Below are 24,556 nucleotides of genomic sequence, written 5' to 3'. Positions count from 1 at the left end.
ACGGCTGGATTGTTTTCCCTGCACAAAGAAACCTTGCAGTCCCCAACCTGGAAGCCACTCGCTGTCTTTTTCTATTTCTTTCCTTGAAACACAATTTATTGGACCCTCTGCCAGATCTCTGGGGAAAGGGGAGGGGACAAGGGGCTGGCAGTAAAATGAAACACCTCATTAATGAAGAAGGTTGTTCTGCCTGGTGGCCAGAGAGCTTTCTGCACGACCCAGGGAGCCGGGGAAGGAGACTCCAGGAGCTTGGAGCACCTGCAGCTGTCACACTTGGGAAAGTGGTGGTGAAGGCTGTATGAAGTAGCTAGCCCAGCTGCCTGGCAAAGCACACATGGAGTCATGTAAGCCTCAGCTATTGGCATACATCAGCCAGTGCACTGGACCCACTTCTTCCCACCATCAACTCTAGGTTGGGGGTCACCACACCCCATTTGCAGACAAAGACAATGAGGACACCAGCCACCAGCCCACGCTTACATAGTCGAGCACAGTGGACAAGGACTAATTAAGATGCATCGTTCTGATATTTTAAACCTGAGACAGAAGGGCGCTGTCATCATTTTGTCTACTTGCAACTGCTAATGGTCCAGGCACAAAGGAAGATGTTCTAAAGAGGGGCATGTGCCACTTCCTTTGGCTATCAGGCTATTGAAACCATGGTTCCCAAGAAGCTGGAATTTATCCAGGATTCTCGTGATGGGAGAAGGCAAAGGCTAGGAGCCTGTTTCTAGCCAGAGCTTTTGTTGCTCAGAAAGAGATTAGTACTGACCTCTTGACAATCACCTTGTAGGAGAGGCCGAAACCAAGACAACGATGGTGAGCAGGACCATACCCTAACAGCAGCTATCTAGATTTACATACCTTCTGCCCTCTATTTAAATCCAACTTCATGTCAGGCTCCCAGATGTGGACGTGGGGGGGGGCAGGTGTCACTGGATCTCTTTGTTCCTCTTCCTTCCTCTGCTTTTCACTATTGCTTATTTGTTTAAGTGGCCTATTGAGGACAGGTAGATGAGCTGAGCCCATTAGTTCTTCATGCTCTGTTGCTAATAGCCTCAGATTTCCCATCATCTTCCATGGTTTCCCCAAGGGTCCATGGTCTCCCACCTCTGTGCTAGCCAACAGATACATGCCAGTGAGTGGGAATGATGGGTCAGTGTCCCAGGATGAGCAAACCTTTGCATTGTCCTTGAGGTCACTGTATCAATCAAGAGATAGGAAGTGGAGAGAGATACACACAGAAAAGGGTTTGAGAGAAAGGAAGCCCTTGCTTGCGGTTTGTCTGTTTGTTTAGACTTTGTCCCACCCTCCCGAAGGACTCAGTAAGATAAGCATGCATCCTGTTTGAAGCCGCAAGTTTCCAAGGAGTCTTCTTAAACCTCACCCCTGTGACTTTTTCAACTTCAATTTGTCTTTTATTTTGCAACACTGTAAGTCCTTGGCAACCAGCCTAGCTCTTCCTCCACCACCTGCCTCTTAAGAAAGCCATGGGGGGGGGGGAACATCAAGCAAAACGTTTCATGCATAGTAGGTGTTCAGAACTGTAAGGCTCCTGGAGGGTGTATTAAACTTCCAGAAATAGCTGCCAGCCCAAGGTTTAAGAAATACACACTTATACAACCCCTTCCCTTCCTTGATCTCCTTGGTGACTAGGAAACCCATGCCCACCCAGGAACTAACAATCCTGGCACAGGGAAAATGTTCCAAAGGGACACTTCCTTTGGCTATCAGACTGTTGAAACCATGGTCCCCAAGGCATCAGAGATCTTGTGTCTTCAGCATGTGTTTGAGCGTGTTTGTGTGGCTTTCCCTGGGGAAGTCAGCACGTGAATTCTCCCCACTCACTGGTCAGCCCCAAATTGAAACAAGCTGGTTGCAATTGTGAGTGAGCCCAGCTCACCCCAGCTGGGCTCTGTTCTCAACTTCAGAAAACACTGCATTGGTTCAGATGCAAATGACTATTTCCTCTCCGGAGTTCAGCCTGCACTGTGTTCTGAGCTGAATGGGGGGAGTAAGGGATCGGGGCTCTACAGAAACACTGGGCTCGGGTGTCAGGATGAATTATACTGTCCTGAAGCCTTCCCTGGAGGCAGAGGCTGGCCAGTGATCGATGTTCCCCAGGCCCTAAGCAGCTGTTCTGCACTTTGTCCCCAGTGGCAATTCCCAAGGACCATTATCCTAGAGGATTGCTGCAGCCTCTTGCCTCCAGGGGAGACCTCTCCAATCCACCCTATGTGCCAGTCATTAGTATCATGTCCTGTGCCAGATCCTCTTTTGGGTCTGGGAGTAGAGCAGGATGCACCAGGATACAGAACACCTGTCCTCCAGAGGTTTCCAACTTAATAATCTCCTTCTGTCCCTCCACTGCTGTGACACAGAAGTCCTCAGGGGCTCCCTACAGTCAACTGAATAGAGCAGGTTAGGCTCTCTAGGCTCAGAGTCACATCTGCCTATCCAGCCTTCAGTCTTATTCTTTACTCCTTATGGTCCAGTCATAGGCCACTAAAAAACAACTTTTCCTGCAAGGTTCAGCTCCCTCCCATCTCCTTGGAGCTGTCCAGACCTCCTCCCTCCCTTACGTTCTCACAGAGTGGTGAAGGGAAATGGCAGAAGTTACCAAAAATCCTAATCCATCTGTCATCACTCCTTCTACCCCCAGCACTGTATCATGATGCACTCGGTGACAGTGATGACCCAACGCCGGTGGCAATGATGAGTCAGGTCATTCATGGGACGTAACTCAATCTATCGAGGACCTTAAATGTCTTCTGTGCTGTGTTCTGTGCTTACATGCAACCCCTTCTCCATCTCTCACATTCACAGATAAGGAAAGCAAACTCAGAAAGGGGAAGTAATTTACCCAAAGTAACACAGCTAGGAGGTAAGGGTCTCTCAATGGAAAGCAGACCAAACAGCTGGTTGTACTCATTCCCCACCTGACACATGAGCCCTCAAGTCCACAGTCATAGCTGGACGGTGCTGGCATGAAGTTGTAAGGTAAACACTAGAGCATCTACCTGGGTTGTCTTTCTCTCTCACTGGTAAGTCAGTTAAATAGTAGTTGATGTCAAGAGTATCTACATTCAAACAACCCAGATGTTGCACATTATGATGTCGAATTTCAAAATTGCATACATTTTAAAGATGAATGCAGGTCATCCAGCCCATTGTGCGCCAGAGGAGGGCTGCTTTGGGCAGCATGCCAAACTTTCCAGCTGGTACCCATTCAGTCTCCTGTGCCATATAGCCTGCTCAGATGGAAAGTGCTTCTTAATATTCCAACCTCTCCTGAACTGTCTGTGCATCCCCCAAAGGGCTGGGCCCTGGACTGGCAGGTGACTGATTGATCCTGTTGGCTGAATGATGTGCCAAGGATGAGCCGAACCCTTTTCCCTGGTAGCATCCTTGGTTCCATAGGGACCTCGGCTGCGCTGCCCTCCTACCCTAAGGAAAACTTCCAGGTGGAATGTGAGCCACTGTGTCAAGTGTGAAGAGAGTTTTGTATTGTAGGGAACTCAGAGCAGAAAGACTCCGGTTCCCTCAAATGACTCTCAGTCACATAATGGGAACTGATTCTAGCTAGTATTGACTAGGCTAAGACTGGCTCTAGAGAACATGTGGTTTTGTTTGTATTTGTGTTTGTATTTGGTTTTGTTTTAATTATCTGGCGGGAATCATTCAAATGTAATATGTAGCACATGAGCCACGACCCCCACTCTCTGCCTCCCATGTCCAGGGCAAATTTGATTAATTAGTCACAAATTTCAGATCCCAGCTCAATGGCCCTTAGGCAGCAGCTACCCATAAGTCCAAGAGGGCATGAGAGAACACTGAGAACACTGATTGTAGTTCCTGAGCCAGCCATGGATGAGGGGGCACTCACAGGTATTTCCAGGATGGGTGCAGTGAATAGAGCCAGTGATTGCCCAGTGTACACTGTAATGAGAAGTTAGATTGTGCCGCTTCTATAAAACCTTTCAGCGGCTTCAAATTCCTACTGAATAATGTCACATGTTTTCACAATCTCCAGGGCAGGCTCTCCAGTCTCTGCCCCACCCAGACTTCTAGGCTACTCTTAGGGCCCACCTATACTGTGAGCCTGCATACCAAGCAGCGTAGCTCCCGCTGACCATCTTCCTCTTTGTCCTTACCATTGTACCTGTGTCCTTCAGCACACAGCATTGTCCCTGTGTCTCTTTCCCTCTAAGTCAATAGTACTCAAACTTAAGGAAATATGAAAGCTAGCTCCCATACCTACAGCTTGAGCAGATCTGGGTGGGACCCCAAGAAATTGTGCTTCTTGGAATTTCTTCGTTTTGCTGGTGTTGTTGGTCTGGAGGTCATGTTCTGAAAACTATACCTCTGCATGACTTGGCATGTCAAATTCAACTCAGATGTAAATTCCTCCAGGAATCCACTCATGTGACTCCTCTGGGTGCCCTCTCCTTTTGTGACTTCCTCTGCATACACATACAACTGGGGGAGTATGTAGAGATTCTGTCAATGTATCTATGTCTCCTCCCAATTCTAAATTCCTTCAGGGCTCCCACTCAGCCATACCACATCATTTGTCATCCCAGAACCTCCTGAAGGTCTTCTACCGAAGACAGCTTGCTCCATGTCACTCTGTGGGCATGAAGCCTCTCATAAGAACAGGGCATATGTAGTCAAACATTAATGCAATAGTTATCAAGTTGTGGGTCGAGACCCATTTAGCAAATGGCCATCTCCAAAACATTTTATATTATGAGTTATACTGTAGCAAAATTAATTATTAAGTAGCAACAAAAGTAATTTTATGGTTGGGGGAGGAACACCACAACATAAGGAACTGTATTAAAGGTTGCAACATTAGTGAAGTGTAGAACCATCGCCTTAAAGGAAGGCAGACTATAACTGGAGGAGCACTTTCATCACTCAACTTCCTCCCTTGCCTAGAGCACCACCACAGCTCCTCCCCTGTCTCCAAAGTCTGAGCACCTCCTTCTACTGACTGCCATACTGTCACACTTATACTGTCCCTTAAAAGTCTTCCAAGACTCATGTGGCCAATAGAAAAAAGTCAAGTTCTCCATGAAGTACTCAAGTGCCCAGGTTCCCACCCCAGCATAACTCCTGGGCCACATTTCCATCGTGCTCCATGTCCTTGATAATCCCAAGCATGTGCAAAAAGAAACTCAGAGGGTCTTTGCACACACACCCTGCAAAGTTTGCACACAAATGCACACCCTAGAAGTGAGTAGGAAAACTGGGAAGACAGCAATATAGAGTCCAGCAAAAGAAACAGAGAAGAAACAAAAGCAAAAGACAAAAATGTGAGAGAACAGAGAAAGAGGGAGTAAATTCAATAAGGGATAGTGGAATGTAGAAATAGAGAGAGAGCTTGATACCAAAGAAGGAAGAGGCAGGGGAGGGGAGGAGGAGGAAATGAGACAGGACAGATAAAGAATGAGAGATGCATACAAATGCTCACATAGTTCTATAAGAGACCATGAGAAATGAGAAGGAAGACAGTAGAGACTGACATAGGGTAGGCCTTGTTGCTAAGATACCATACTGAGATGAGTGGTCCATGGTAGGAAGTAATACGTGTGTCCTGATTAGGTTTCTGTCAACTTGATACAAGTCAGAGTCATCTGGGAAGAGGAAACCTCAATTGAGAAAATGCCTCCATCAGATTGCCTGTAGGCAAGTCTGTAGTGCATGCATTTTCTTTAGTAATGATTGATGTGGGTGGTGCCACCCGGGTAGGTGGTCCTGGGTGGTGTAATAAAGCAGGCTGAAGGAGTCATGAGAAGTTAGTCTGGTAGTAGTGTTAGTCCATGGCTTCTGCTTTGGTTCCTGCCTCCAGGTTCCTACCTTGAGTCAGTGCCCTAACTTTTCTTCATGATGAAAGCTGAAGGGAAAACAGATCCTTTTCTCCCCAGGCTGCCTTTGATTGTGGTATTTATCACAGCAATAGAAAGCAAACCAAGACAGCATGTCTTTGAGAGACTATAGAATGGAGATGGCCGGGAAGAGAAAACATGATGGACAGGAAGGTGCTCACTTAGTGCTGGTATTTCCTTAACCAAGTGAGCAATAAGCAAGAGAAACTGTCTAGTCAGCCAAAAGTCAGGCCAATTCAGGGAGGAAGCTAGACTCTCCTCTTTGATCAACATTAAGAGCCTGTTTCTGGTGTTGCCCACTGCCTCCACAGGCAAGCAAAGGACAGTGCACTGAGAGTCTGAGTGTGAGGTTTCTGACAGGGCCTCCATGATCACTTGTCCAGGCAGCAGTTCAGGATGGTTCACTTTCCTTCCCAGTGATAACAAGGCCCCAAGAAGTCAGTGACAACTACACCAAGTCTCTTTTTCCGCTCTATAAGCAAAGTAATCCCCCCCAGCAAAATTATGGGCAGAAGTGCAACATATACAAATGGATTTACAATTTTAAATATAGGTTTTCTGAGTCAAGCTAGATATGAGCTCAAAGTTATAGCCATGCCACCTTCTCTGCCCATAGGTGCAATGGAATGATGAATCTAAACCTAGCCTGTGAAAAGAGCTCTGATTTTCACTGTGTTCCTCCATGTGTTGGCTCTACTGAGTCTAGACATCTACAAAAGAGGTCACCATCGTTTTCCTGCCCAGAGCCATTCCTAGACCTGGGGAAGAAAGATCCCTGCTTGTAGGTTAAAGAGTCCATGTGTCATGAGCACATGTGAAGTAAAACATGCAGGAATCTCTGTTGAGTTGTGCACATACACACACACACACACACACACACACACACACATATATATACATACATACATACATACATACATACTTACATAGTACAACCTGTAACCACAGCCTTGCTCTGAAGCAAACTATTTAGCCCAGGACTGGAACTAAGTACCCAACATCAGAGACCACACCAAGACTAGAAGGGCAGAAGTAACAAGGTAAGGAAATGTCACAGATAGTATCAGTCATGCTTAGCAAGAAACTGCTTTCCAGTAGTGCTGGAGGCTGACATTGGCTTCTTTGTTGTCATTCCAATTCATGATTCCAAAGGTATTACAATGAGCTCAACATGTGCAGCATCAAGAAACACTCTAGGATATGAAGTAATCCAGCTGCCCAGATGCATATGCATAGGTCTAGATGAGGTATGAGTGAAGGGAGACCACACGTCTGTGGGAGAATAGCTAGATGGCCACCAACAGCTGGGACTTTAGGTAGTCCTGTTTTCCCAGAAGTACTTTATATATTTAATTAAAATTCATTTTAAATCAAGTAACGTTCTGACTTTATTTAAACCTTTTGAAGTTTTTAATGCTCAATAGAAGCCAAATCTTAGTAAATGATGCTTTTAAAGCATGAAGCCACACGGTGACTTTAATTCCTGAGTCCTACTAACTAGTGATGCCATGCGCCTGTGGTCAGTGATATATCTTTTTCTGTGATGACTATGCAAAAGTGTCTCCTGGTTTTTTTTTTTAGTTTAAATTTAGATTAGAAACAAGGTTGCTTCACAAGTCAGTTCCAGGTCCCTCTCCCTTTCCCTCCCCTCCTCCCCCAACTCCCCCATTATCCCCTCATTTCCCCAGGGAGGGTGAGGCCCTCCATGGGGGTGTCCATAGTCTGTCATTTCATCCAGGGCAGGGCCTAGACCCTCCCCCAAGAGTTCAGGGTGAAAGTGCATCTCACATTGTTGGATGGGAGTCCAAAGTCCATGTGTATACTCGGAATAAATACTGATCTACTGCCCAAGGCTCAATTCAATAGATTACCTAGGCCTCCTCACTGATACCCCCATTCAGGGGGTCTTGATCAGTCCCATGCTGGATTCCCAGGCATCAGCCTGGGATTCAAGAGTTAACCCTTGTCAGGTTAGCTGTTTCTGGGGTTAAACCAGCCCAGTCTTAATCCCTTTGGTCATCAGTCCTCCCTCTCTGTCACTGGATTTCTGGAGTTCAGCTCAGTGCTTAGCTGTGGGAGTCTGCCTCTTCTTCCATCAGCCACTGAATGAAGGTTCTGTTTCCCAGACCTCTGGCCGTGGAATTGTAGGCTGGCACTCCCCAGATCTATGCCTAAAATTGATATATGAGAGAGTACATGTCATGTTTCTCTTTTTGTGACTGCGTTACCTCACTCAGGATGGTTTCTTCTAGTGTCATCCATTTGCCTGCAAAACTCAGGATTCCATTGTTTTTTTTCTGCTGAATAATACTCCATTGTGTAAATGTACCACATTTTCTCTATCCACTCTTCGGTTGAGGGGCATCTAGGTTGCTTCCAAGTTCTGGCTATTACAAATAATGCTGCTATGAACATAGTGGAACAGACATCCTTGTATGAATGGGCATCTTTTGGATATATGCCTAAGAGTGGAGTTGCTGGGTCTTGTGGTAGGTTTATTCCCATTTTTCTGAGGAATCTCCATACCGATTTCCAAAGTGGCTGAACCAGTTGGCACTCCCACCAGCAATGGAGGAGTGTTCCCCTTTCACCACATCCTCTCCAGCATAAATTGTCGTTGGTGTTTTTGATTTTAGCCATTCTGACAGGAGTGAGATGGTATCTCAGAGTTGTTTTGATTTGCATTTCCTGGATGGCTAAGGATGTTGAGCACTTTCTCAAGTGCCTCTCAGACATTTTAGACTCCTCTATTGTTCACTCTCTGCTGTTTGGTAAGATTGGACAAAGGTTTGTCTATCTTGTTGATTTTCTCAAAGAACCAACTCTTTGTTTCATTGATTCTTTGTATTGTTTTCCTAGTTTCCACTTCATTGATATCAGCCCTCAATTTGATTATTTCCTGGTGTCTACTCCTCATGGGGGAGTTTGCTTCTTTGTGTTCTAGAGCTTTCAGCTGTGCTGTTAATTCTCTAATATAACTATTCTATAGTTTCCTCATGTGGGCACTTAGTGCTATGAACTTCCCCCATAGCACTGCTTTCAAAGTGTCCCACAGGTTTGGGTATGTTGTGTCTTCATTCTCATTGAATTCTAGGAAGTCTTTAATTTCCTTTTTTATTTCTTCTTTGACCCAGGAATGGTGCAGTTGTACATTATTCAATTTCCATGAGTTTGTAGGTTTTCTGCGATTTGTGTTGTTGTTGAATTCTAATTTTAAAGCATGGTGGTCTGATAAGATGCATGGAGTTATTCCATTTTTTTGAAGCTGCTGAAGTTTGATATGTTGCCAAGTATGTGGTCGATTTTTGAGAAGGTTCATGTTGTGGTGAGAAGAAGGTATATTCTTTTTTATGTGGATGAAATGTTCTATAGATGTCTGTTTATCCCAGTTGGGTCATTACTTCTATTAGACCCTTTGCTTCTTTGTTGAGTTTCTGTCTGGTATTCCTGTCTAGTGGTGAGAGTGGTGTGTTGAAATCTCCCACTATAAGTGTGTGGGGCTTTATATGTGATTTAAGTTTTAGTAATGTTTCTTTTACAAATGTGGATGCCTTTGTATTTGGGGCATAGATGTTCAGGATAGACACTTCATCTTGGTGGATTTCGCCTATGGTGAGTATGTAAAGACCTCCTTCATCTTTTTTGATTGATTTTATTTTAAAGTCTAATTTGTTAGATATTAGGATTGCTACCCCTGCTTGTTTCTTGGGTCCATTTGATTGGAAATTTTTTCCCAACCTTTAACTCTGAGATAATGTCTGTCTTTGAGGGTGAGGTGTGTTTCTTGTATGCAGCAGAAGGAGGGGGTCTGTCTTCAAATCCATTCTGCTAGTCTGTGTCTTTTTATGGGTGAGTTAAGGCCATTAATGTTGAGGGATATTAATGACCATTGATTGCTCATTCTTCTGTGATTTGCAATGGTTGTTGGTGGTGGAAATATGTGTGGAATTTCACCCCTTTGTTCTTTTGGCTGTTGGTAAAGAGGGGTTCTCTAATGCCTATGTTTCTCTGGTTCTAGTTAACTTCCTTGGGTTGGATTTTTCCTTCCAGAACTTTCTGTAGGGCTGGTTTAGTGGATACGCATTGGTTGAATCTAGTTTTGTCATGGAATATCTTGTTTTCTCCATCTATAGTAATTGAGAGCTTTGCTGGGTATAGTAGTCTGGGCTGGCATCCATGGTCTCTTAGTGTTGGTAGAATATCCAGGACCTTCTGGCTTTCAGAGTTTCCATGGAGAAGTCAGGTGTAATTCTGATAGGTCTGCCTTTATATGTTACTTGGCCTTTTTCCTTAGCTGCTCTTAATATTCTTTCTTTATTCTGTATATTTGGAGTCTTGATTATTATGTGGCGAGGGGACTTTTTTGTGATCCACTCTATTTGGCATTCTGTAAGCTTCTTGTATCTTCATTGGCATGTCTTTCTTAAGGTTTGGAAAGCTTTCTTCTATAATTTTGTTGAATATGTTTTCTGCCCCTTTGAGGTGGTTTTCTTCTCTTTCTTCTATACCTATTATTCTTAGGTTTGGTCTTTGCATGGTGTCCCATATTTTCTGGATGTTTTGTGTTAAGGATTTGTTGGACTTAAGATTTCCTTTGGTTGATGAATCCATTTCTCCTAGTGTATCTTCAACACCTGAGATTCTCTCTTCCATCTCTTGTATTCTGTTGGAAATGCTTGTATCGGTAGTACCTGACCATTTGCCCAGCTTTTCTATTTCCTGCCTTTCTTCAGATTGTGTTTTTTTATTGTCTCTATTTCAGTTTTCAACCCTTGCACTGTTTGTATTGTTTCTTGCAATTTTCGGTTTATCTTTTTGTCTATTTGTTCCCTTTTATGATTTTTTTGGTTTGTTCTTTCTTCCATTTCTTGCATTTTTTTGGTTTGCTTTTTCTTCCATTTCTTACATTTTTTGCTTTGTTTCTTCTTCCATTTCTTGCATTTTCTGGTTTGTTTTTTCATCCATTTCTTTAAGGGATTTTCCTATGTCCTCTTTTAGGGCCTCTATCATTTTCATGAAAGTGGTTTTAAGGTCATTCTCTCCTGCTTCATTTGTATTGGAATGTTGGAGTCTTGCTGGTGTGGAGTCTCTAGAAACTGGTGGTGTCATATTTGTTTTTCTGTTGCTGAGTGTGTTTTTGTATTGTCTCTTTCCCATCTCTTCTTCTAGTGGGTGCAGACAGAGCCCCTTACTGGTCTGGTGGTTAGTGGACCAGAGTTCCCTTTTGGTGGGTGCTAGCAAGTCCAATAATCTGGTAGTTCTTCTATTCCTTGTCCTTGTTCTGGTCCCATGGGTGGAGAAGAAGACCAGGGATCTGGGGTGCTTAGCCTCCCACCTGGTCCCCTGGACCCTTTGCTGGATCCACTGGTTTCCTGGTCTCATTGGTGGGAGAGAAGACCTGGAGTCTGTGGTGTTTGGCTCCGGCCGGGATTGGAAGCTCTGTGCAGTTCCCAGGCAATCCCCAGGCACTGGAACACAGGCCCAGATGCAGGGTCTGTTTTACCTGGACCCGCCGGAACAGCTGGTCCCTTGGTCTCCCTGGATCCACTAGTTTCCTGGTCTTGTTGGTGGGAGAGAAGTCCTGGAGTCTGGGGTGTTTGGCCCACGCCAGGATTGGAAGCTCTGTGTAGTTCCCAGGCGATCCCCCGGCACTGGAACACAGGCCCCGATGCAGGGCCTGTTGTACCTGGTCCTGCCAGACAGCTGTCTCCTGTTTTTTATCTGGAAGTTTGTCTTGCTATTAATTGCTGAAGATTGTTCTACATCTCTCATAGCCAGCCTTGATTGGGTAAATATGTCATTCTTTGTCTTAATATTTTATTTTAAAGAACAAAAGATTTTACATTTAATGTGCAAATGTGTTGACTATTTTCTTTTGTGGTTCATGGTTTTGTCCTGATTTTTAGTACTTTTAGTTTTTACACATAACCCTGACATCCACACAGAGGTAAGAGGTGAGTGGAAGCTCATATACTTTCAAAGTGTACCCCGCCCCCAGCTCTCTGTTCACTGTAAACACCATCTTTAACCCCTGGACCAGGTGGTTCCTTAGGAAAAGGGAACTCACTTTATTCTCTCTTTGTGGGCTCTACTATCTTTCATTACTCTAGATATCTGTCTTTACACCAAGCCACTATCTTTTCTACTGTATTTCATAAACTTTGATATCAGAGGCCAAGTGTGGTGGCAGAGACTCACAGCACCAGCACTCTGGGAATCTGAATCAAGAGGACCAAAAGCAGGAGTCCAGCCTGAGCTACCCAGTGGCACCCTGTCTCAAACAAGAAAGAACATGAAATTGTATGGGAAGGATCTGGAGGAGGAGAAAGAATATGATCAAAATTTTTTTGTAAAAAAGGAAGAGACAAAAAACAAAAGGAAAGCTTGATGTCAGGTTGTATAAGTAGTGTAATTGTGTCTTTTTTCAAAGTACTTTGACTATCTCAGGTTTTATGCTTCCATGTAAATTTGGGAGCTGTCTATCAATTTCTACAGAACAATTTAGGAGAGAAATAACATCATTTATTTCATTTATTTATTGTTATAAGTTACTATACTTATTTATTGCATGGATGTGTGTGTCTGTGTTGATGTGTATATGTATGTATGTGGATGTGTGAGGAGGTGTGTGTGTGTGTGTGTGTGTGAATGTGGGTGTATGTGTGTGGATCTGTGTGTGGGGGGGTGCATATACCCTAGTGGAGGTCAGTAGGATACAGCTTGCAAAAGTCAGTTCTCTCATTCCACCATGTAGATTTCAGGGATATAATCCAAGTGTCAGTCTTGGCAGCAAGTGCCTTTGCCCACTGAGTCATCCTACCAACCTAAGATAACATCTTTAATATATTGTCTTCTGATTCTAAAGTATACTCTACCATAGTAGTAAAGTCAATATCTTTCACTAATGTTTTGTAAATTTCATGTCTTAATAAACTTACCCTCATTCATGTTTTTTATTTTACCTCACACTGTATTAACTTTATTTTCCTAACCAACTTTATTATATAGAAAATTAAACTGACTTTGTGATGTTTAACTTGTAGCCAATGGCCTTGTTCCATTTACTTAGTCCCGGCAGCTCCTTGTAGCTTCCTTGGGATTTTCTACACTACAATCATGCCATGTACAAGTCAAGGCAATTTTCACTTCTTGTCTATCAGAGTGCCTTTGTTCCATGAACTGCTGACTGTCCAGGAGCTCTTCTGTATTAAGGAACAGAACTGGTCAGGTGGGCTTCCGTGAGCACAGGGGAAAGATTGCTGTCAGCATTACGTGTGAGACCAGTTAAACATGTTACTGTAAACGACCTCCACCCTCTGAGGGAAGTCCCTAGTTCTTTCAAGTCTGCAGATTCTATTTTCAGGAATCATTTCTATAGGTTGTCATTATTCCTAGCTTGAGAGAAATTTTATGAGTGGCTGCACCATGATATCAGCTGCTTTATCTCTGTTGACATGATCATATTGTTTTCTCCTTTATTCTATTAATATTTTATTACATAACTGAGTTTCAGATGTTAACCAAACTTACATTCCTGAGACAAGCACAGGATATTGCTGGATAAGACTCGCTAATGTTTTGCCAGTATTTGTCTATATTCATGAGGGATTTTAATCTTGGCTCTTTTCTCTTAATATCTAGGATGGGGGGGTAATGTTAGGCTCATAAAACTGGAGAGTATTCTTTTATTCAGAAAGATTTTGTGTGATATTGGTATTACTTCTTAAATCTTTGATAAAAGCCAGCAACAGGAAATTATTTTTAGCTTTTTAATTTTGAAATAATCTTAAGCTTACAGAACAATTACTAACATGGAACAAAGCATGTTCAGGCATCTTTATTGGTATCTCCTAAGGTTAACATCCCACTTGACCTTACCACAATGACTGAATTTCTCTAATGATGTTGGACTGACACTACTCAGTAGCCAGCAGACTTCATTAGGATTCACTGGTATTTTTCAGGAACGTTCTAGCTAGGCCCTAGAATCTCATCTTCATCTTCATGTCTCCCAAGGCTCACCTAATGTGCCACATTGACAATGACCTTGTGACTTCGAATGTACTAACCGGTTCTTTTATTGATTAGCCTTCATTTGAGTCTTGTGCAATAACTCCTGACTAGAATGCAGTTGTGCCTTCCTGGGAAGAAACCCTCATAGGTGGTGTCTTTTGAGACACCTTACCTGGGGACACCACTCTAGCCTTCTTTCTTGATGATGTTGACCTTGATTATTTTGTGAAGGTATCCATGAGTTTCTGTCATGAAATTTCTATTTATTTTTACTGCAAGTAAATACATATTTTTTGGAAAATACTTCAAGGTGATAAGACTATTTTGTATCTCCTTAAACTTTAAATTTTACCATTTGTTAGATTTGTCTGTAGAATTTACTATGGTCTTTATATAATGGATCTCCTTTGATTCCTTTTGTTGCTTTTAGAATTTCTATCTGTGTTTTCCACTAATTTGACTACACTATATGTCTTAGAGGCATGTGTGGGTAGCTGTGAGTGTGAGTGTGTCCCTGTGTGTCCTATTTGGAATTCAGTGACTTCCCTGAATTTGCAAGCTGAATTTTCTATCACATTTAGAAAGCTTTTCAGTATCTAAATACATTAATGCTTTAACTATCTTCTTATTCTTTCCCATCCCTTTTCTGGGACATTAATCATGGCTATGGGATGCTTGTTTGTTTCCAGGGATCACTGAAGCTCTAGGCAGTGGTTTTAGGTTTGTTGTTTGTTCGTTTTTGTTTTTTCTCACTGTGCTTTTGGGGATGAAGACTAAACAGTGTCTTCCCAACTCTGGATTGTGCTGAAGGCCTAAACTCTGATATGACTCTATGTGGAGATCTGATCTGACTATTATGTTAATAAAGTCATAAAAGTAGAACTCTGATCTGACAAGTCATGTGACCTTATAGGAAAAGAAGAAAACCCCAAAGACCTACAGATGTGTGTATAGGTCAGATGCCACAGCAGGACACAGTGGGAAGGTGGACATATACAAATCAGGAACCAACATTGACAGAACCTCCAACTGTGAGGATATAAATTTTTGTTGTTTAAGCCATCTTGTCTGTGATACCTAGCTATGCTAACATGGATACACTGATATTTCTAGCTTATTTCTAGACCATGTTATCTTTGTTTGTATATTTGCATATATACATTACATTTTATCTTTTCTCTATACCCACTTCAGCATCTGTTACGTTTTCCATAAAATACTTGAGTATACTTATAACTGCTTTTAAATCTTTTTCTGATATCATTCACTCTCATTCCTGGGTCTAGTTTTCTTACTGGCTTTCTCTTTATTTTTGCTCACATTTTCTTCTTATGTGACTAGTACTTTATTTCTAAAATTACACTAATTCATTTATTGTGGAAAAGGAGCATGGGTAGTATTATTTGTGTCAAAGCATATCAGTAGAAGACAGAGGACAGTTTGGGGGATTGTGTCCCCTGCTTCCCAGCGACCAAACTTTGGTTGTCAGCCTTGAAGATAAGCACATTTACCTGCTGAGCAATCCTACCAGGTTCTTTTTATCTGGTATTTTCTGACTGAGTCCTAGACAGGGGTTGATTTTGTTCTCTTCCTATGAGACTCTTTTCTGGCCTCAGCTAAATGACTTAGGGAGTAATTCTCCAGGATTGTTTCAAGTTTCACAGACTAACCTTTCCCTGCGGACTAGTTCAGCACTTGTCATAAGGCAGGACCTGGAGGACTTGCTAAATGCCCTAAGGTATAAAGAGAAGTTTCTCCACCCTGACCAAATGCAGTCATCTCCCATCACAGAGCTTTTTAATCTGCTTATAGACCCTGTCATTCTTTTCATAGCACTATGATGTCTCACCTCCTGCATACATTACCTAACACTCTAGGGGAGACAGAGGGGAGCCCTGCAGAGGCCAGAAGCTTTGTCTCTGTGTAGTAATCTCCTCCCTGGTATTTTGGTCTAAATGCTCTGGCGAAGTCCACCTGGTAACCTGTAACTCTTCAATTCAGCCAGATGGCCACACTCAGACCAGCATCCTGTTCTCTACAGCGCAGCACCTAATGGTTTCAGGCAGAAAGGCAAATGATTACTGAGCTTGACTCACTAGCTTTCTTTCTGTAACTTCTATTTTGTCTATTTTACTAATTATTTCAGAGAAGGAGCAAATTTGAATCCAAGTTAGTTCATTGCCTAAAAGCAGAAGTCATGATTTATATTAATTTAATATAAACAAGACACAAGATTCAGAAATTGCAAGTGAAATAACAGAAACTCTCTGTGTGTGTGTGTGTGTGTGTGTGTGTGTGATAATGAGAATAAAATCCAGAGTGTAATGCACGTTAGACAAGCATTCTACCACTAGCTATAACCCAGCCCTTTTCTTACTTTTAGCTTTGAGATAATTCCCTAGATTGGCCTTCAGTTCCTACTGTATCCCAGGCATAGCCTCCAGACTCAGCATCCAAAATATCCAAGAAGAAGAAAGACACAATTTAAGAGTCAGAGAAAATCACATTGTAATTGTGGTTCATCTAATAAAAGGGTGTATCTCATAATATTTTGTAAAGATAATTCATCATATTCAACCAGATTGTAACATGCTATAGAAACTTAAAATTCACATTTATATTTATTTCAAAGTCCAAAAATTGATTTAAAATGTAAAGTACAGATAACCTTACAAAGCCAACATAGTCCCTAACTAGATTCTAAATATTTATCCTTATGCTCACAGATAAGCACAGTCCTCACCCTTCATCAAGGAAACTTCTCTTTGTAACAGACAGAGACCACCCAAAAAAATAATAAAAAAAATAAAAACCACAATGGAGCTGAGTGCAGAGTTGTAGATCCCAGTCCTAACTCAAACATCTACAACCCAACTCCTGAATCTAAGGTTCAAAGGTCATTGAGGAAGTGGGGAGGAGATGCACGAAGCAGGATGCTCTTACAGGAAGCCAGGCGAATGGGGAGTTTGCTGTGAGTTTCTGTCTCTAAGAAATGTCAAAGACACTTCCATCCTTGAAGCTTCACCAACATGACTGCCTGAACATGAACGGAACAAGGATAGCAGGGAAGCTCCTGATGCTTGAAGCCTAGACAAAAAACTACAGACAGCTGAGGAAGGCTGAGCGAGGGAGAGATAGTCTTCTCCACAGAAGAGCACACCAATTGGTTACACAGTACCTAATATTCAGCCTTGAAAATATACGCACAAGTAACATTATACAGACTGAGCAGGGTGTGTGTGTGTGTGTGTGTGCATGTATAATATATGCATACATATATATACAGATATACACTAGCACACACACACACACATGTAACAACAATTAAAGAAAAAAAAGAAGCCTTAAATTTGAGAGAAAGCAAGGTAAGGTGTTCATGGGAGGCATTGGAGGGAGGAAAGGGAAGAGTTTAAATGATGTAATTTTCCTATAATTTCAATTTTTAAAAATATAATAAAATTCGTAAGGATAATGAAAGTCTTGCTCTAGGACAGCAGAGTTTCTTCAAGTTATAATTAATTTTTAAAGACATTTATTCAATATAATGATAACAATATAATGTTGCATAGTTTATATTTCTACCAAGAGACCATAAACTGTCTGGAAATATTAATAATAACAGAAAATTTTCAAAAATGAATGAATTATGCATATTTTAACTTCATTCATTCAGATATTATTATCTCACCCACAGAATATGAATCATAATAGAATCATAAGTACAGTCATCTTTATATTTTTATAACTCTTATGCATCTAAGAATTACATTGTAGTATTTTTTAAAATTTCATCAAAATATGCTGTATAGCAATTTATTAGCTTTGTTGGTAACTTTTAGGATATTTAGACTTCTGTCAGGCTGATTCCATTTGAAAGCCTGCCCTGGCCCCTGCTGGGAGTAGAACTCTTGCCATTGGACAAATGCTCAGTGGCAGTGCTTCCTATTCCTCTGCCTCCACACTGAAAAACTGGGGACAGCCACAGTCTCTACCACTCGTTAGCCCTGAAGTACACCACTGTGTGTAGATCATGGCTCACCTGGTACTCCAAGGGGAGTCCTGCTGTCTTTCATCCCTGGCTAGCTACTCTGGACTCAGACTCCCTTCGTTGAGACTGTGTGGATATTGGCTAGTCCAGATACAACACACTTTCTTGAGCTTCATTGGCCAATGTTGCACCCACCTTTAATGCCACCAGCAAAATTAGAGGCTCGGGATGCACAGATGTGTGTCCCACCTCTGCAAAGCCAAGAGCTTCCCATCGTCCTCCAAGCTCCTATAACTAGTTCCCAGCAGCTGCCCCAGTATAAGTACCATGAACGTGGTGACAAACAATCACTGAGATGAGCCCTCTTACAAATCAGGGGGCCAGAAGTAGGACATTGGTTCCCTGAGGCTGAAATCAGACTGTTGGCAGCTACATTCCCTCTGACGGTTATAGGAAGTGACAACCGGCCCCTGATCCTTCCAGCTCCTCATGGCTACCATTGTTTCTTGGTTTGAGCCTGCATTATTCCAATATCTGTCTCGCTTCCTCATTGCGTCCTCATTCCGTTGCATGGCATCGTATTTCCTGTGCCTTCCTCTTCTAAATCCATATTATTACATTTAAATCCACCTATGTAACCCAGGAAAATCTATCACACGACCATTGACTGAACCACAGCTACGATGTCGCTTTCCCCATATAGATCATAGCTATAGGACTCAGGAATGAGGACTTTGCTCATACTACAATCAAAATTGTCTCCATAGTTTTTCTCCCAACTCAAAGTCTAGAGGTGAGATTTTTCTTGAAGAAGGTAAGAATGTCACTGATGTTCAAAATGTCATATCTTGGCCAGGCAGTGGTGGCATGCACCTTTAATCCCAGCACTCAGGAAGCAGAGGCAGGTGGATCTACAGAGCAAGTTCTAGGATAGCTAAGGTTGTTACATGGAGAAACTTTGTCTTGAAAAACAAACAAAACCGAAGTCATATCTCAGCTCCCAGAATGACTTTTCCTCAAAAGAATGTTCTACCCTGCTCAGTGATATATCTTTGTTTCTTTTTTAGTTCCAAAAACAAAATGATGAAATAGAATCACAGAACCAAACACTGGAACATAGGTGAGTCTTTACTATGTTTATTTTGTTAGAATTCCACATTGTGATGAATGTCATTTGATTTTTAAATTTCTCTTTCTCCTATGAATTCCACAAGCGGCAGTGTATTCAGTCACCCTGTAGACTAGCTTGTTAGAATACTGAGCCTCATCCATACTCATCACCCTATCTCACCACAGAACTGAAGGGACGCTTGTCAATGAAAACACACTACATAAATGGAAGTGTCTTTGGAAACGGAAAATAGAAATCCCTTCTTCTGGTCATTCATACATTTGTTTGCTCATTTGTTTTTTAATTCAGTGTCTAGCTGTGAAGCCCAGACTAGTCTTGAATCCATCCGCCTTAGCCTGCTAGATACCAGGATTATGGATCCCCCTTCAAGGCCACATTCTCCTATGTTAAATGGTTGGTAATGATTACCCTTTGGAACAGTATTTTTAAGGAAGGAAAGCTGGGCTTTTACCCCTTTGTCATTAGCTGGTGGTGCAGCCAGAGAGACAGAATCTCACCTCCCAGTCTGCCCTTCCTCACTGGCCCCATGTGGACACAGACACCAATAGATGACTTAGGACTGGTAGGGAACTAAGCAATCAGCACACAAAGGCACAGTGTAGTGCGATACAGAACCATGACCACACCGGATGCTTCCTTACCAGTAACCCTCCAAGAAGGGCACCGTTACCACCAGCTTTACAAAGAGGCAAAGAGACATAAGAGACACGCCATCGCAAACGGCATTCTCCTAGGAAGCAGCAGCCTGCCATTCACACCTGAGTCCAGTTTAGATTCTACCTTAGCGACAAAAGATCACTATCGGCCATTCAGTGCAGGGGGACTGGAAACAAGCCCTCTTTTCCCCTTAGAAGGAGATTCTGCTTCTGCCCTGCATTGAGGGCCCCAGGACAAAGCATATTAAGGTTGTGTAAGTGATTTTTTTAAAAGGCTGTAAACAATGGCCTAAAAAAGGACATGATTTGTTTGAATTTGCTTTCTATTTACAGATTGTTTTTGGCTTATTCTCCAAGTTCTACATATTTATCCCAAAATATTCATATGATAATTAAATGGTAACCGGCGCTATAACAATGATAGTCATTATTTCAGTTATTGTTTTAACAATATCACTTTCTTGGGCTATTTAGAATAACTCCCACTGAGGAGAGCAGTTGTTTGCTGTAATGGTGCCCGGCAGTTGGGCAGCTTTGCGATGTTTATAGGACCCTTCCCACAGTCCTCTCCGTTTAGCCTCCTATCAACAATACACCACACAAGAGGAATATGAGCCCTAGCAATCCTGGGGTTCACACAAGGCCACATGGTTCCAGCATTTAACCTTCCTTCTTGTGGTTAAAAAGGAAGTAGGTTGACTTATGTAAGACCAACTGCACAGAAATTCTCAATAACAATATTCTAAGAAAACCCTAGAAAAGCAAGTGTGATATAAAGGGGCATTACCAAAGGAAAGAGAGACACAAGAAAATTCTGGAAGGCCTAGTCTTCCACAGTCAGGTTTGAATCCCAAGGCTTGGGAGTGAGGGGTTTGTGTCTGTTTTAATTTCTTTCTGCCCTGTCAGATGCTAATGAGGACAGGAGTCCTGTCCTTGGTGCTCACCCCTGGGTTCCTAGCATCCAGCCCCAGGTCTGATGGATACGTGTCTCAACCAAAGCCACTGAGCTTCTCCCATGAGCCATGGCTCCAACAGCTTGCAGAGTGTACCAAACGAGAAGCAGTGTGAAAGATGGGGAGCTGGAACGAAAGCAGAAACATTAACTTCTCAGTAGAGTGGTACCATGTCCGTCTCCTGCTGCGCAATGGCACCGAACCCTTCCCAGAGCACATTGACCTGCACAGGCAAGCTGCAGTGTAGACAGGAAGGGGCGTTTGACTGGGTACTGTCATTTGCAAGCAGGCAGTGGCACTGAGATGGAAAACAGCATTGCTGTGCTGACTTTAAACCATCATGTCTCACTTTTAAGGACTTGGTGTCCCGTCCACATTGCTCCACTTACAAAATGTGTTCTTAAAAAGAATAAACATCTCTGTTTGTTGAGCAAAAGCAAAAAGAGGGTTAGTAAACACACATTCATTTGAGTCCTCTCCATGGAAGGTTCCCAGCCGACTGCTCTGGAAAGACATTATCAACAAAAGAATTAAAAATACAGCACCCAGACCTCCCTCTCCTGATCCTTCTTTTTATCTTCAGTGCAGAAACAGGGCCCATTGGACAGAAGGGCCTTTTCTGCAGGGTCAGGCAGCCCTAATGTCAGCTCCAGTGCTGTCACTTATAATCAATAAACCTGATACCCTCATCCACATGGAATCCATACAAAGCACTAAGAAAAGCACCCTGTTCCCAGTAGGCACCAAACAGAGGCCACCCATAAACCTCCATTAGCACTATTGGTGATCTACCCTATGCCAGGCGCTTTCAGAGACCCTGCAGATGAAAGCGTCCACAATGCCTTGGATTGGGGATGTCATTGTTAAGGAAGATATATAAACACATAGTCATTCAAGGAAATGGATACAACATGGCTGGAGAGCTAGGGGATGGCACTTGGGGAAAGGGTGCCTCGGCTGACTCTATATAGGTGGAAAAAGCAACCACGCCCACACAAATAACAGAGGCACTTTGGACAGCAAGCCAATCAAAAGGCTTGAAACCTAAAACAGCACAGGCTAGGGAAGAACCAGAGGGGTTGGAGAGTGTGGGGAGGCAGGGGTGAGCTAAAGACAGATGGGAGATGGACCCAGAAAGGTAGGCACAGGCAGATCAAGTGCTTTGGTACCATTTAAAGCTGTATTCATTTTGTACAGTTGCTGTAACAAACGACCACAAACAGGGTGGCTTAAAACAATAGAAATTGTTCTAACCACAGTAATTAAGACAATCCAAAACTAGGGTATTTGCAGGCTTAATTCTTCAGGAAACTGTGAGGAGACAGTTGTGTCAGACTTCTGACTGTCATCATCCCAATCCCTCCCTCCATCGTCACATAGCTTTCTCCCTACAAAGGTCCTTGGCCAATGACCCATGTCCAAGTTCCCCCTTCTGCAAGAACAGCAGTCTTTAGAATAAAGCCCCAATCCATTATTACCTTATTTCAAGGTACAAAAACATTTATTTCAAATAAGGTCCACAATGACGGTTACTAGACCTTAGACCTTAACTACCCGGGGGAGACACGGATAATGGGGAGCTATAGTAAAGGGTTGGTTTGTGGAGGTCCTGCATGCTCTGCAGGTTAGAGGGATGACTGGAGATCTTGTCCTGTGTTTCTGTCATTTGCTCTCTACACAGCTCACAGTCAAACATGCAGCACACCCACATATCTTTTTTATTTATTCTGAGTGCCTACAGGGTACCACAGTCTAAATTTGATAAGCATTCTCTGTGACCACTTGGCACTTTCTTGATCTACATGTGTCAGTCAGAATCCTAACAGGAGACAGGTGGTGTTCTCAAAGAGGACAATTCAAGAACTCCTTTATAGTGGGACTGTTTGCAGAGGTTGGGGGTCGAGAAGGGAAGCAGCTGATACGGGACCCAGGAGCCTGTAACGGGAGTTTGGCCCTCAGTCCCAAGGAATGGGACAAGTATATGGATAGAAAAACTTCTTTGAGAAGGGAACCTTGGGAGTAGTTGAGTAGTCACATCCAATTGAAGGACACGCTTACCCAAAGGGACCTCACAGCCTTACCACATCCCCACTCTGATCTGCTGGTGTTCTGCAGCAAAACACGGTGGCTTTCCACGGAGGTCCAGTAGTCAGAAAGTGGAGAGGGGTCCGGAAGGCAACATAAGATGGTAAAAGTTTTACTTCCTCTCCTCAGGACTCAAAGACTTGATGGCTCCCCCAAATGGCACCCTGACATCCTGAATGCTGCTCCAAGGTGGAATGGCCTTCCTGCTTTATGAACGCTCTGACCTACCTCCCTGAACACAGGTCGTAAGAACTTCTGGATATCAAAAAGAACCCGAAAAATGGGCCTCCCTAAACGCCCCCAGGTTCGTTTTTCTCCACTCACCTTTATGTCGTCCAATTGCCCTTCTGCCCAACTGTTCATAGTTTACCCTGTGGCTTTGGGTCTTCATACCTGAAGACTCCAAGGTCATGAGAAACTTTTGATTAAATAAACTAGCTATGGCTCTACCCTGCAAATCTGCCTTTATGATGAAGTGTGAGTGATGGCTTTGCAAGGACTGAGAGAGGGTCCCTTTCTCCCCCGTGCCCTCCAACCTATTTCCCTGGTTATCGTTCATGCTTTTGCTTTTCAACCCCTTTGTATTTAGGTCAGTTCTCTCAAACCCTTCCATTTGAGAACACAAAGGGCAATGCTCACCAGAACAGATCATCAAGACGGGAGAATTTTCTGCCCCTTTCAACATAGTGCTCTCAGTCCTCCAAGGTTCTAAACTGCCTGTGGCATCTGTTGAGTCACCCTGGGCAGTCACAGCCGCTGATCCACTACAGAGTCAGATCCCTATGTACACAATGCTCTAGCCCTGCAGAGTGTAAACTAACTCCCATGGCTTCCTATCTCTAGGCCTTTGGAGACATTCTTGCAAGCAAGAGTCATCCTGGCACCCAGTGTCTCTGACAGATGTTGCCAACTTCCATGTGCACGAGAGAGGCCCTGATGGGATTTTGAAGGGGCAGAGCTAGCTCTGGAAGGGATGCAGGCTCTAAACACATCGGGTCATTCTGTGTACACACTGAGAAGATCATCATTCTCCCTGAGCTCCAGCTCACAGCAGGAGACAAGCACAGACACAGATGTCAGAGCTAAAAGAAGCCCCAGAGACCAGCTGGTCCTAGCCCTCGGGGATACAGACCCATGGGCTAAGGGACCAAGGCAATGAGTCCTAACATAGTACAGCTGGAGTTTAGAGTATCCACTCACTTCCTTGCATCCCCCTGTGGCCTTCACTAATTCATCCTCCCTGTCAGTGAAGATCTGCTGAGCACCTGCCATGTGCAGGGCACCAGGCTGAGAAGCAGGTGTCCATGCCATGGGAGCCAAGACTGGTGTTACCCTGTCTTCACAGAGCCCATCACTAACCCTCACCACAACCTTGTAAGACACGCTAGACTCTTGAAGACCAAGTAATCCAGTCTACACAGCAATGATGCTTAAAGTACATAGGAAGACGGTCCTCTGTGAGTACAGGACCTGGGCTGTGAGTACAAGGCCTTGGTTACAGTCAGCACAAAGATACTGACATTTCTAAAGAGAAAATGGCATCCCTCTAAAGAAAGTTAGGCTGGGCTTAGAGGAAGACAGAGGATAATAAAGACTTTATTAGAGCTCTGCATAGGGAACCCCAACTCTCCTGTGATGGGTTCCCCACTTTTCTTGAAGACCCTGCTTTGCTTCATCTTTGGGGAAATTGGATTTTCTTTTATAAACTGATTCTCTGACACTAAGAGGACTCTAACCATCAGAAGGGTTGAGCTCAGCCTAGGCCTAGCCTGTAACCCATATTGCCTTCCAACGCAGGCCCACTGTGGAACCAAAAGCCTCATGTCATCCATGTGAGA

At 43.2% G+C, this 24,556-nt stretch overlaps 1 long non-coding RNA gene across 1 annotated transcript in view; it reads left to right on the top strand.

Moving 5' to 3' along the window:
* Nucleotides 1–23,167, top strand: part of LOC121143999 — a 28,139-nt gene extending 4,972 nt beyond the window's left edge. Inside the window, exons 2-3 of the long non-coding RNA XR_005881329.1 lie at nt 18,960–19,012; nt 22,848–23,167. This is a non-coding gene — a long non-coding RNA (uncharacterized LOC121143999). The remainder of the gene's footprint in view (nt 1–18,959; nt 19,013–22,847) is intronic.
* The last annotated feature ends 1,389 nt before the right edge of the window (nt 23,168–24,556 follow it).

The sequence above is a fragment of the Mesocricetus auratus genome, unplaced genomic scaffold, assembly GCF_017639785.1.
Source record: "Mesocricetus auratus isolate SY011 unplaced genomic scaffold, BCM_Maur_2.0 Super-Scaffold_100014, whole genome shotgun sequence".
Lineage (NCBI taxonomy): Eukaryota > Metazoa > Chordata > Mammalia > Rodentia > Cricetidae > Mesocricetus > Mesocricetus auratus.
The sequence above is the reverse complement of the archived record's forward strand: the minus strand, read 5'-3'. Positions and strand labels throughout refer to the sequence as shown.